Here is a 15062-nt window from a genome sequence, read left to right as displayed (position 1 = left end):
CTTCTTGAAGAATGACCGGCCTTCCTGGACCTCTTTGCCCTTCAAGACTAAATCCCAAGGGACTCTCCCTACTAATCTTCTGAACAATTCAAAGTCTGCCCTGTGGAAGTCCAAGGTAGCAGTTTTGCTGTCCCCTTTCATGCTCCATCAACAATCAAGAACTCAACCATTTTATGGTCACCCTGTCCAAGCCAGCCCCAACCTCCACATCTCCCACCAGATCTTCTCTGTTTGTGAACAGCAGGTCTAGTGGAGCACCTCCCCTGGTAGGTAGGCTGTCTCACCAGCTGCAGAAGGAAGTTATCTTCCATACACTCTAGAAACCTCCTGGACTGCTTCTTCTGTACTGTGTTGTATTCCCAGCACGTATCAAGGAATTCAAAGTCCTCCATGAGGACAAGAGCTGGCAATTGCACAACTTCTGCTAGCTGCTCATCTGTGTCTTCATCCTCGTTAGGCGGTCTGTAACGGACCCCCATCAGGATGTCAGCCTTGTTGGCCCTTCCTCTGATCTCTTCCCATAGAGATTTAACCTTATCCTTCCCAGCCCTGAGCCCATCCACATTAAAATACTCTCTAACATAGTCATGCCACCACCCCTCCTTCAGAAGAGACACCTTCTGTAAAGCTTATAGCCATCCACTGCAGCACTCCAGCCATGGCAACGATCCCACCATATTTCTGTGGTGGCAACAAAATCATAGTTTGCCTGCCACAAAATGACTTCCTGTTGCCCATGCTGTGTGCACTTCAGCTGAGTCCCTTTCCTCAGCATCCATCCCATCATCGTTCCCCTAGGTTCATCTCTAGCAGGCCTGGTTCTACCCCTTTCCCCATTCCAACCTAGTTTAAAGCCCTCTCAATGAGCCCTGACAGCTCCTGGGCTAGGATCCACTTCCCCTTTTGAAACAGGTGAGACTCACCAGCAGCCATCAGCCCAGGCACCAAGTATACCATCCCTTGGTCAAAAAAAAAAGCAACAAGAAACAACAAATTCCTTTGATTGCACCAGCTCCTCAGCCATGTGTTTATGAGATGTGTTTTCCTGCTGGGATCAGTATGCCTCCCTGCCACTGAATGGATAGAGGAAAATAGGCTCATCCACTATTCGCCCCAGTCCCTGAAGTCCTCTTTGACAGTCCTCAGGCTCCCTTGATGCTGATCCACATAAGGTCTTCACTGAAATAGCCCTCCATTATCCTCCATTTCCAGCCTCCAGTGCTACTTCCAAATCAACGAGACTGACTTCTCATAGCAGTGATGGGTTCCAGAGCAGCTCATCATAGATCAAATTCAACGACATATCAGGCAGAGATGATCACAGTCCTTCCTTATGTCTTGGACGCTTTCACCAAAAGAAGAAAAATAAACCAATGCCATAAATTAGCAGCCACTGAAACAGAGATGTGACAGAAAGTGACATGCCTGGGATTTTCTCTTCCCACCTGACCTGCGTTTGCTGTGATGTGCAATGACAATGGGTTAAGCCTTTGCTTCAGACCCATCTTTCAAACTGATTAGAGCTGAGCCCAAGTGACTGCACAACCCAGTTTGCAGTTCGGCCTTCCTGGGTAGCACACAGCACTGGTTTCAGGGCCTGGATGATGCTCTCAATGGAGCTGACAAGGATCTGGGGCAGTGATTCTTAACCCCTTCTCCAGCAATGAATACAAATAAATAATCCACCAAAATGCTTTCCATACCCATTTATTTACCCTCAAATTCTTTCACTGATGGAACTTTTCAAAAGTACCAGCTGTGTTGCACTGAAAAATACATGTCTTTGCCTTTCTCCTTCTGGGAACAAAGCATCAGCAGCCTCCAATGGGACAGGGAAGGGGCTGCCACTGATGCTGGCAGAAGAGAGGAACAGCCTGAAGCCCTTCATCACTGTTAGCCTCAAAGGAATAGCTGATAGGGATTGCTTCCAAATCGAAAGTTTCTCTCCATCCTGTCTTCTCTGTCAAAGAAGGTACTTTTTTTGCTGAAATTGAGATGAAAATGGCATGAGAACATGCTTGGAAACAGATCTCCTTGTCACTACATGTTCTGGGAATAGGGATCAGCTTTTCATTTCTTAAAGCTAAATCCAGAAAAATGTCCTCTGTCCCACTGCCTCAGTGCATGATGAAGCCCCATCCTAACAGAAGAGAATCAAGAGTCCTGCCCTGCAAGCACGTGAGAGCTGCTCTTCAGCACAATATTACAGAGAAGAGGAATGGAGAGAAAGGAAGAGACAGTGCGAGGGGTGGATGGGAGCTCAGGAGATATGTACTCTTTTTCTTAACTCATTAGTGAAGCCCTTTGAGGTCTGCTCTTGGAAAGTACCACAGAAAAGGTCACCACTGTTAATTAAACCTTTCATATATTTCTTACTCAGCAGGAGATGAAATGCAGTATGCCATGGTTTGCTGTCCCAATGTTGTAGAGATGCCGGGCTGCGACCCTTACTGATACCTGTCCTACTTTTTAGTCATGCTTACACCTAGCTTTCTATTCCTTATCTTGAAACTCGTTGCGGCACTTAATTAAAACAAACAAACAAACAAACAAACAACTGTCCCCTGTTAGAAAGCAGCCAGGGGATGACAAAGTTATGACTGGTTATCCATGGTGATGCCCCCCCAGATGTGTAGAGTGTATGTCCCATTGCTGTGATCAGCACACGAAGCAGAAAGATGCCGGCCCTGTGATACCATGGATGAGTGTGTGCCCTCAACAGGACTGTACTCACACTGTTTTGCCAATAAGGACATTCCCTCTCTGCTCCTCCCACATCCCCACTGCCACACGTTAACTCAAAGAACTGCATGTGCTGAGGTAACGAGGACTGAGCAAACTCATCTGGCTTCCATTGTGAAGGAAGACATGCTAGTAAGAGGACATTTCTGGCACACAGGGAGCTGTGAAGCTCCCAGAGTGTAAAAATTGTCTGTGGCTCATGCCAAGCATCATTACTGCAGTAAGTTCCATTACCATTCACTCAGCAATAACAATTATTTACCCCCTATATATACATTTTGATGGTATATGAAAACAATGGGGAAGAAAAAACAAAAGTTAGGACTTAATAACTGTTTTGCAGCTTTTGAGGCATTTTAGAATACTTTGTGGATGATGGATAGCTCTGCAAGCAACTTTCTCAAGAAAAATCAGTCTATTTTGCAGCTGTAATGAATTGTGATATATAGCAGTCCGAACGCTGCTTCCAACCAGCTATCTTAAAGACAAGATGCAATGGGAATATTTTTCTTGATTAGATAATGGGGCTGGTTGAAATTCCTGCAGCTTTTCTGAAGTAGAAGTTAGCAATTTTAGACATATCAGATGATGCATCAATTTTCTGTAAACAGAAGACTGTGCAACCCACTTTATTGAAAAATCCTTTATACTGTGCTAGATTTAATCTCTCAATTTGAGAAGCAGCTCCATGAAATAAGATGTTTGCATGCAAAAATCTCCCAGATTTCCAATGGAAATACAAAACAAAGACGAGCACATCCCCTTGGGGACCGCACCTATCTTGGATTAGATTTTCTCTGATGTTTTTGCATCATATTACCAATGGCTTCAGGGAAGTGAAACAGCAGTTTTCTTTCTTGAGAACAAAGGCTTGCAGAGTTAAAAAAAAATGTTAATATATTTAAAACACTTTTGCCCACTGTTCTTTTTATTACTCCAAGAATTCTGGAGAGAAAAAAAGGTATCTTGTTGTATTATTTTATTATCTATGCTAATGAAATTTGCATTTAAGACTACAGCCTGAAACTTCTATGAAGGAGAATGATTTCTTAATAAGCGCTTACCGGTTCCCATGGATGATGTTTAACTAATAGTGCTCTGATGACACAGAGCCAGCTCAACAGTCCACTGGAATCATCTAATCCGGAATAATATATATCTAAGTCCACAGATTTTGGAAGGATACAATAGCCACACATATAGCACCTTGAGCTCAGCAGAAATGTTGAAGAGCTGAGAGCAGATTCTTCTATCCTATGTCTCAGTTCTGATTTCTTCCTCTCTTTGAGAAGGGGTTTAGTTTTCTCATTCTCAGCTCTAACTGATGGTAAGTCAGCTTTAAGAGCCATCAAAAGAGCAAAACCAAAAGCACTGACACGTCCCTCCAAATGCAGCGAATCAGTACTGGAGAACAACATCAAACCCGCTTGGAAATCCTAGGCCTGTTTGGATCCAAGGGAATTACTCTGCTTCTGCTTTGTCTAACCATGTTTAATATCAGATTACTATTATTAAACTAATTAATAATTTAAAAATCCTCGTGTATTGATAAATAATTTAAGAATGTGAGCTTTGTCTTCTTTATTTGGTCAACACGGATCAAAAAAGCAATTTGCTAAATGGTAATTCTTTTTTTCCACACAAGGAACAGCAAAGTACAGATGTTACACACTTCAGGTAGGAAGACCAGTAGCATACTGACATGGTTTTATGCTTTTTGGTTATCAGTATTCCACATCATAACATCACGTAGTACACTGGGAGTTAAAGAGCTCCATTTTTTTTAAAAAAAGAGTCTCCAGAGGAGGGCTACAAAGATGGTGATGGGTTTAAAGTGGAAGGTGTATGAGGAGTGGCTGAAGGTCAAGTTGGATACGAGAGAAAGGCTCTTACTGAGAGGGTGGATGGGCACTGGAGCAGTCACCCTAAGGAAGTAGTCATGGCACCAAGCTAGCTGGAGCTCAAGAAAGTCTGGATAACACTCTCAGACATATGGTCTGATTTTTGGGCAGTCCCAAAAATCCTGTGGAAGCAGGAGTCGATGATCCTTATGAGTCCCTTCCAACTCAGGATGTTCTATCATTCTATAGCATACCAATGTTAACATATCAACTAAAGACACTTAATCACATTCCCTCAAGTAATTCAAACAAACTAAATTGGAAATACAACACTGGTACCCTCTGAAAAGATGCTATGAAATATCTTCCTGGAAGTCATTTGCAATCTCTTTAGTTTTCTTTAAAAGGCTTAACCAAGGCAGAGCTGGAATAAATCTTATTTCTAAGACTGAAGGAGATAATTTGGGAATGACAGAAAGTAAGAAACTGAAACACAGCAGATTTGAAGGTAGTGCTTGGACTGGCATGGTGAAAGATAATCGCTGAGGATACAGCTATGTGTTTATTTCTCATTAAGTTATAACTTTTCTTTTGGTTAAGTTATAGTCACTGAGGTTGCTCTTGAGGCAAGTCAATACCATTATTTCCACATGTCTGCCTTCCGTTCACAGACTGACTGGGAGAGAAGGGAGGAGCAGAAAGGGACAGAAACCTTTCTCTAAGTTCTCTGCTAATATGCAACACCTTAGATGTGCCACATCCTTGGCAGTAACAGAAAGTGTTGCCTTCCTTGTTCAGTTACTCCCCTTCTTCCTTATAAATGGACAAATTGCAGTCAGAACAACAGACTCATTGATTAGCTAAAGGAATTAATTCGACCATAGAGCTGTAGAACGCAAAGGATGTACAGCCCACTCAGCAAGAGAGCATGCTTTTAGAGAACAGGGGGAAAAAATGCACAACCAACAACAAGAAACTAAGCAACAATGCCACTCGTAAAGCAGCAATCAATACAGTTCTGCTGTTCTACTGTCCAGGAGCAAAGACTGTAATTCTACCTACTGCAGGAAGCAAGTGGCATCACCAAACATAACTGATTAAAAATTACTGGGGAAAAAAAAAAGACATCTTAGACCTCTGGACATGTAGAAAATTTCCATCAGTATGTGTCAGTCAAGACATCAAATAATCTTCTGGTGAGTTGCTCAACTAGTAGTCCATAATGTACACAGGTCATTATTTGAGAACTTGTTGTAAAGTAAATCAAGGAAGAAGGAGAGCAATTAAATTTCGTATTTGACATTTAAAAAACATCAACACCCTAATATAAGCACAGGTACTAAAAACATTTATAAATACCAGTACAGAAATGTAGCCATCCTATTGCTGTACAGACACTCCTAGATACATATCCATGAAACCTGGAACTGTCAAGTAATAAAGACTTCATCAGTGCTTCTCTAAATGAGTCACATGAAACTTTATTTGCTTCTTCTAAAATCCTTTTGAAGTACGTCTAAAGTTCTATTTAAGAGCAGCACAGCTATGCTCTGCATCAGTTGATCTTCATTTTTTCAGAATGCCTGTAAGTTTCACAGTCTGCATGCAAAATTGTATGGATGGCTGCAGATGTGCATGCGCATATCTATCTAGCAAATATGTTATTAACTGATATGTATTTATTATAACTAGATCTGTTTGTAACAAAACATTGCTACCTGAATTTAATATGATATCCAAAAAACTATCCAAAAGGAGCTAGAGTCTTCATTGTGGTACTGCTAACATTAGACCTCTGAGAGGACCTGAGACCCCAGCTCCTTTCTGCTGGTCCCTGCTCCCTTCATAATCCATGAAGAGAAACATGTACTTGCAGAAGATCTCTTTCTAAGGTGAACATCTTAGATAGACCTGATTATTCCCTCCATGAAAGTGCCCATCTCTCTCTGAGTTAGCTGGAGGTGACAGAGGTGTTGCCACCTCAAGTGATCATTGTGAGCACCTATGTAGGGTGTGACAAATTCTGCACTAGGGTCGTGTTATTGAAGGACTGAGCTTGCACAACAGAAAGCAAAACAAACCAGAGCTGAGCATTAAATATTAAATCTTTACTTTGGTAAGAGCTCTTGAAGCTCAGTATCCCAAACTAGAACACGACTTTGATTGCTTTTTTAATCCTGTCCTCCTTTCCTCATCTGTAAAACAGAGATAAGAATACTACTGCATCTTATATTTTGAATATCAGCCTCAACCTTCATAAAATGTTCATCAAGCTCTTGTTCTCATAACAGCCCACAAGTGAGACTACAACAAAATTACTCATTGCAGGGCTGTACGATACATACTGACTAAGGCCTGGGGCCCCACATCACTTGGGAAAATAAATAATGGATGCTTCTCTGAATTGCAAGAAATCACAGAAGAGTGACGTTAATAGAAGACCCGAATAAAGATAGGCAAATTGACCTCTTAAATTCCAGTATCAAACATAGTGCACTGCACATAATACAGTGGATTTGTGCATTTATGCACATGTGATTTCTGTCTTCTTCTACAGTAGATCATGGCTTTTATAATGAAGATACAGTGCTAAGAGCAAGAGAGGAATCCTAACTATGACAGTCACTGGCTGAACAACCACCTACAAGTAAATACAAAAAAAAAGGCTGCATTTATATATACACTCATCACCTTCAGATATGAAAAAGAGTCAACTGAACATTACCAAAAACAAAATATCACCAATATTCTTCCCCTTACATATGCAGAGAGGTTACCAGTATTGGCCTTATGACTAGGTTTCATTTTTCAGCAGCAGCGTAGGGATGTACTGCTGTGTTAAGGTGTTCACACCCACGTGCTGGAGGACACCATACACACACGTATGGAAGCAGCATAGCTCCCTGACTTGGAACTAGAAAAACAGAGAAAGCTGGAGCAAAAATCAGCATCAATACTACTGAAGCTTTCATACGTGCTGGTATGCACTCACCTTCAATTTTCTCTGAGTCATCTTAAGTTCAAGACTTGGACAAAGCTGATTTGCTTACTCAACTCTGGACATCCTTATCTTAGGCCAACTTCAATGAAGAGAAGGTTTTGCTGCAACTGAATTTAATCTCTACTTTGAGGAGCGTGAATCTCACTTCAAACTCAACATGACCCTCTGTGGCACATTGCAGTGCATAACATCAGGCCTCACTAGGTTACATGCAGCCGCTCCATGCCACTTTTCCCTTTGAATTATAAACTGTAAGAGAAAAATAAATGAAACGTTAAAAAGCACGCAGCTAAGTTGACGGGACACAAATGTATGAGATCATGTAGGATTTTTGAAAGGATGACTGAAAGAGAACTATTTTCAAGCATCTGGTTGCTATGATAAAAAGTGATTTTCTCTGTTCATTTGCTCTGGATATGATCTCATCTCAGGTAGCTTAAGAAATTGTTTCTGAAATGTAATTATGTTAGAAAACATGCACACTCATATCTGGAGATTCTGGAAACATGGTCTGGGCTTCCCGTGAAGCGTGGTCGGAAAATGCAGGGCAGCATCGTGTTCTCTATGTGGTCATGTGGAGAGGCAGCCCTGCTTGCTACCAGTCAGTAAGAGTCCTCCAGGGTCAATCCTTGGGTCATCTCTCATGTCCTCTCTGTCCACACAACTTGCACTTCTAACTACGCACAACTTTCCCAAAGCCAGGTGATGCCAAGAATCACAGGTGATACTAACAGGACAACTCAAAATGACATTACCCAGCAAAATCTGAGGTTTCCAGTGGCAGAGCTCTGGGCCAATCAAGTCCCATTAATGTCATTAGGACTTCAGAGTGCAAGAACAAAACACTTTTTAAAGGTACAGCACCTTGAAAAACAATGTTCTACAGGTTCTGCCTCAAAACATTACAAGGTGCTAGCACCAGTATTTCCATCAGGGTGGATGACTCATTTCTAAGCCAGAAACCTCTTGGCTAGCTGGCTATAGCTGCCTAGTAGGAAATAATGTACCACTGGGCTTCCTTCAGCAGAAGTTCATCATCCCAGCAGGAAAGTACTAATAAGAATAATATATCCAATCTCCAAATAGGACTGCATTATTCTAGGATGTTACAAAAGTCTCAGAGAAAAACCCAGAAGAAATACTTCCAATATTAAGATCACAGTATTAAAAACTCTGCACGTGTACAATTGCCAGTGTGACTAGGCTCTTACCACCAAAATTCGAATGCTACCGGATGAAATCACCTATACAGAAGAATATTTCAAATTACAAGCCCTGCAGAATGCACAGAAAGAAGTACAGGATGTGTTTAAAGACCAGACAGCAGTACCACACTGAGGCTTTTTTCTCTCAGTTTGTCCTTTAACACTCACACTTACTAAAACACAAAGCTGAATGATGTATTGTACAAGAAAGGCTTTTCAGTAGTCTGCCAGGTATTTCCCATCTGAAAATAAGGGTAACTTTCCATATTTAAGAGTATATGTGCCCTAAATAAATGTCAAATAACCACTCAGCCTTGCCATAGTTATGCTTTGTCTATGTTAGAGAAATTCCATATGTTGATTTGTAGTCAACTCTAGTACTGCAACTATTGCATGAAAGTGATATCAAGGACTGGGTCCTTAATTTAGTCAAAAATAACATTTAAGGCTAGCTTTACTTCACAGAAATGCAGCTGCATTTTCAGCTGCATAAACAGATATTCTACAATGACCAGATTCTGTTGCATCTGGAAAAAGATTAATTCTCTGACACTGAATTCTGAATTTCTGTTTTGTTGAACTGCTTAAATATTCCTTCTAGCATAAATTTGAGATTGGCATATGAGTACTGTGGATTACTGTGCAAAGTCCCAGCTGGAGTGAGTATTGTGTAACTGACTTGCACAGGAAGAAAAGGAAAACCTGGTAAAATACTTCATTCATTTATAAAACATGAACTAAATTCTCATCTCTACCAGTGAGCAGCATGGAATTCGATTCAGACGGGCAGGTATGAAGAAAAGAGAATTTTGCCACTTGTAGAAACAATAAACCTAGAAAGAAACTATTTGATTTCTCATTTCCTAGCAAGAAACAAAGTAAAGAATCACTGCATTTTGTAACTACAGATCCTCTTGTTCCTGACTTATAAGAACAAAAAATACAGGGAAAAAGACAATCGGAGTCTGCCTATATATATGTGTGTGTGTGCATATATGTATAAAGAATAACAAGTAGTTGTTTTCCTGTTCTCCTGTGTTTCTATCTTAGTCTTTTAACCATACCCACTTCATTAAAAGAAGACTGGAGAAAAGCTACCACCAGAAGATCAAAGTAGTCGGAATTATAAAGACATTTTTGTCCTCCATTCTACTTAGAGACATACAATCCATCAAGTATTAAACAACGTAATTCCACTGAGATGAAACAACCTGGTCAAGTTCCTTTTAAATAAGAAATACTGTGAAGCGTGATACAGGCTGTAGCAATAAAATTCACTACAGTGGTGATTTTTAGATCCCTACTCCACAGCCAGTTTGTGATCGATGAGTTGTGATAAGTTTGTGATATCCTGAGTTTTTCTTGAGAACTACATAAACCTTGTGCAAATCATGGTAGTTATGAAGAACTGAGACTATATTTCAAGAACTGGAGGTGAAAGTCAGCAAGAAAAGATTTAAGTTAATTCTTCTCTAATACATACGTTTTTGATTGAGGATACAGGCTCCTTGCAAAGGGTGCTACTGCCAAAGAGTGCCCCTCATGTGCATCAGCTGTTATGTCTAGCAGCATTCAACTGCTTGTGGCTGTGCTCCAGGCCCCAGAGATAATTTTTAAGTTATGAAGTAGCTCACTTAGCAAGTCTCCACAAACGAAGATAAGCTTCTTTCATTGCTCTTGTGTCACAGTCTCATTCTATCAAAATGGGTTGTGAAATATTTACAAACATATATGCTCATGCACACGTCTCTGCAGGTACTTAAGCCAGGTTGGAATTGTGCAGGATTTTCATCCATGACAAAGACACTCATATTTCACAGTGACAGTATGGAGATTCCAAGTACGAGATGATGCTACAGTTATTACAGACTACTCCGCATGGGAAAATGTGAAAACACTGGGTTTTCCCTGGTACCAAACAGAAAATCTTAACAGGATATGGATGGAAAGGCAGCATCCCAGTCACAAACTATTCTGTTGTCCAATCAGCTTTTGGTTAGTTATTTTAAATCAGATATTAATTTAGCAATTCTTTCAAACACTTCTCAGTTCACTAGCCAAAATTAACATCCTTGCAAGCCAACACTCCAGCCACCCCCATGCCTACAGCAGGCATCACCTCGTCCAGATGTTCCCTGCCAAGAGCAAGCATAATATGTGCAGAATACCAATACAGATTGTATTTACCTTAATTTAATAATTAGTCTTTTGTATGACAGTGACCACATCTCAAAAATTAATAGCCTCCACCGTGTGAACACCAATATCAGACACAGCTGCTCCATAATGAATCTCATAAAAATACTCAATCAGCGATGGAGAGGGCCTTTGAGATGCATACAATGAGTTTCAGATGTTTGCAGAGCCCTCGGAGGTAGGCTGCTGCTCACACAAGGGAAACTCCACCAGGTGTTTGCAGTTTCATGCCTGCTGCATAAGTAATGTAACCCATATAAAGGATATTTTTTTTTTTCCTCCCTCAGAGCAATTCAGCCAGAGGAAGCTGAACAAATCAGAAGATAAAGAAGCGTTTTTTGAAACAAAATCTTGACCAACAAGGGTGAAATTCATCTTAGTGTTACAGCACCCAATAAGAAAAGGCAAGAAGATTTTTTGGTTGGGGAAGGCTTAAAGTCTTCAGGGGCACAAGATGTACAAAGAATGTAATAATATGGAATCTGAATGTTGAAAAATAGATGTGTGACTTTGTGATTGAAATACACGGTCTTTCACCAAATTCAGCGACTATCTCCCATCTTGCACACAGTATCTTAAATGTAAATATATATATCTAAACTTCCACCTTGATGGCCCTGGTGTCTGAAGTTATGCTTCTTATTAGTTTTCTTCTTAAATGCTTCATTTTATCGAAATACAGTGTACAAAATCCTGCCTAGTTGATCTATACCACAAAGTGGGACAATCATCTCAGGTCTGAAGACAACAATCATAGTACATGTTGGTCCTTCTACGCTATTTATTATACAGAGGATGAGTGAGGCTGAGGCACATTTGGGCGGGATCTAGAAAGTTTCATAGCTGGTTTCACCAATGTTCCCTTGCAAGAACTAGAACTACAATCTCTGAAAAAAAACTATGTTGTAGTCCCATGCTCTAACCTCATAATGCTTTCAGGTCATACACCATCATGCTTACCTTTAACACAAGTGTTCTTCACCCTGAATGCTTCTGCTCCTATGCTTAGTCCACCTCTCTGACAAGGAATTTTACCTCTTTGCCTAGTAGATTTGTATCACTGGATTCATAATCCATGCTTCTCAATATGACACTCAGCTTAATTGACGTACCACTTATCCCATTCCTTGTATCTGCAAAATAAAGCCATTACAAAGAAGTCCTTGCTCACATGAAAGCCACCATTACAATGGGAAAACAAAACAAAACAAAAAACACTACCACCAGAAGGGCCGAACCCTGAAAAGAAAATTGAGTGAGAGGGAATTATCTTCTTAGTTCCCATTGGCAAATCAAGACTCCTCAAGATAAGCTTCTTGTGGTATGTGAAATTACCTATGTCCAGAGGTAGGCGAGGAGGTGATATTGGAAGAAAAAGGAAAGTTAATCAACAATTCTTTGGGCATCAAAGGTACAGCTGTGCAGCGGGGACCTCTGTTGGATTCAACTGTGTGCATCCCGAGCAACATTCAGAGGCTTTGGCAGAGTGGCCATAGAGGAGAACAGCAGAGACATCAGCTCCTCAGATTCCTGGCTCAGCTCTAGCGTAGTCTGAGGCCTAGGGACAGCCTTAACTTGTGGCAACTGGACACCATCACTGAGGCACTATTTGCCACATGGGGGCAGCTGGGAGAAGCCAAACTGAACCACTGCTTTCTCCTGCCCTGGGATAAACAGGGCAGTGCTAGGAGAGCCCAGGGGGCCAGTGTTATTTCTGGCCCCCCAGGGACGCACTGTATAGCTCCAGCACTGAGTGCTGCGAGGCATCTTACACAGCCTGTAAAGGGTTTGGTGCTATCTGCCTCCAAATGTCTGTCTGCACACATCCTCCAATACCCAGACTGACCAGAGCCTCAGCCTCCTCTGAAGAAAAATCCCCTAAAATGTGGCCCTGCTGAGATCTCCCCTGTGGTTAACCCTGCCCACAGGGTTAAACGCTCTTACAAATTATGCTGAGAGTCAGACCTTTGCACCAAGCCCATCATTCCAGCACTGCTGTGGTAGCAGCTGGCGGGATGCCCTCCCATAGCGTGCCCTGGGAGACAGCAGCTCCCAAGGTCACGTCCTGGATGAAGCACTGCAGATTTGAGAGCTAAATGCTGCAAAGGCATCTGGTTTCAATAAAACTGGAAACAGGGCCAAGTTTGGTCTGCACAAGCTTCTTCCAGGTACAGCTGTGACGTCTTATCTGAGCAGCATCTCAGCTTTCATACCCTTGCGCTAAAAGTCAAATAAATAACTGCATACACCTTTGGCTTATGTGGCAATCTTTTTAAAACACATTAATATACTATCTTCCCAGATGAGCCAGTAAGAATTGCTAAGATTATGAATGACAGGGACAAATAAATCGCACTGTGATGCTCTGAACATCCTTTCGGCTCTTTTGTTTGTATTGTAGGATCCAGAGGAGGTTGTTTTCTGAAAAGTTCCATGTGAAACTTAAGACACCACCAGCAAATAAGGGAAAAATTTCTGTCCAGCTCTCACATGTGAGAACAGGCTTTTCTATATAGTTTAGTCTTAAAAACAAATCAGTCCACCTTTCTGAAAAGGCCAGACAAAAAAAAAAACAACTTTATTTGTGGCTTCAGATGTACTTAGCAACACTCTGGATTAGCTTTAACCATTAGGTATTGCCAGATTCAAAAACCACTACTCCTTTCATAAACTCAGTTCACAAACCTTCAACTGAATCATAAATTTATGTATTTCATGGATGCGGAACCAAGAAATAGAAGTTTAATACATTCTCATGCTTGGTGGCTGCATCAGAACACGTGTATTCTCTGTAGGATTAAAGTCTATACAAAAGCAGTCTGGAGGCAGCTGTTCAGACTGAGCACAAAAATCAGGTGCTGTTTTCATTTCTTGTCTTCCTCCTCAGAGGTCATTTGTACAATGACCATGATGAGCCAAATTAACTTTTATTTCATTATTCAGCTCAATCTTCTTTGGTGTTTACTAGTATTTAAAATATCCTTTTGTTTGTTTAGCTTTCAGTGTGAACAGTATTTCAGATCCATTGTAGCTTATCCTCTGATACTCCTAGGCTTTTCCCAAGTGATGAAAAAGCAGCAGTCTCAGGTATCAGAGTCAGTGTGAGTTGCAGACAAAGGGAGAAATCCCTTAGCTGGCCACTTGTACTTTTGGACTCAGTCAATCAGATACCTTTCCTTCAGAAGACCGTGTAAGTCCTCAGGATATTTCCCTTGCAGCATTTGCTTAGTTACTGCCCTGCAAAGCAATGACCAGAGCTCCTTAAAGACAGAGGAATCTTTCCTGAAAACTTCAGGATCTTCTGGTGCAGAGTTAGCTTTCACAGTCCCTGATGCTTGCTTTGCTTAGGATGTGCAAAAACATGAAGCACAGAATATATTTGCAGCCAAAGGTATTATTTTATTGTGCAGCAACTGAATCCTCAAATTCAGTAGCCACCAGTCAGTCTGTATCTTGTGGTCTAAGGCTGCAAAGGCTGATGCTAAAGCTGTAACTGCTGTGACATGAAACTTTGGGTATTACTCAGCACAAAAGCTACACAAACAAAAGTTGAGCATCACATATGCACCATACCCAGCTCCAAAAACTGGCACAGTAATTAACCCTTGCTTCACTCCACTGTCCTGGCTATGGCCATAAACCCATCAGAGTTAGGCATGGGGTTACTGGGCTCTTCTTGCTACCCATGCCTTTCCAAGTGGGAGAGGCTGTGACCATCTAGCACTAGGAAAGAGCAGGTAAAATTGGGGGGAAAGGTTCTGGTTGAAAAATAATGCAGGGCAAGGATGGGCTTGTCTCAGTAGTACAATGAACAATTTACTATGCATTACTGTAATGAGATTCTGCTGACAGATTGGTTTGTTGCTGCTGAACCTCAGGCACTCTCTGTCTCTCCTGTGCTTTTTGTTCTATTCCTTCTCATGATTTCCTTCTTGAGAAGTGAAAGGAGAATGGCACAGAGGTGCAGGAGGAGAGTGGTCTGCCATATCCACCCTTTACTAGGAGAAATTTCATCAGTGAAATGGTTGGGTGCAGTAACTTGGGAATAAGGCAGGACTGAGCTGCAGTGCACAGTCG

Source organism: Tetrao urogallus (genome assembly GCF_951394365.1).
Source record: "Tetrao urogallus genome assembly, chromosome: 7".
In the NCBI taxonomy this organism is placed as follows: domain Eukaryota; kingdom Metazoa; phylum Chordata; class Aves; order Galliformes; family Phasianidae; genus Tetrao; species Tetrao urogallus.
Note: the sequence above shows the minus strand (reverse complement) of the source record.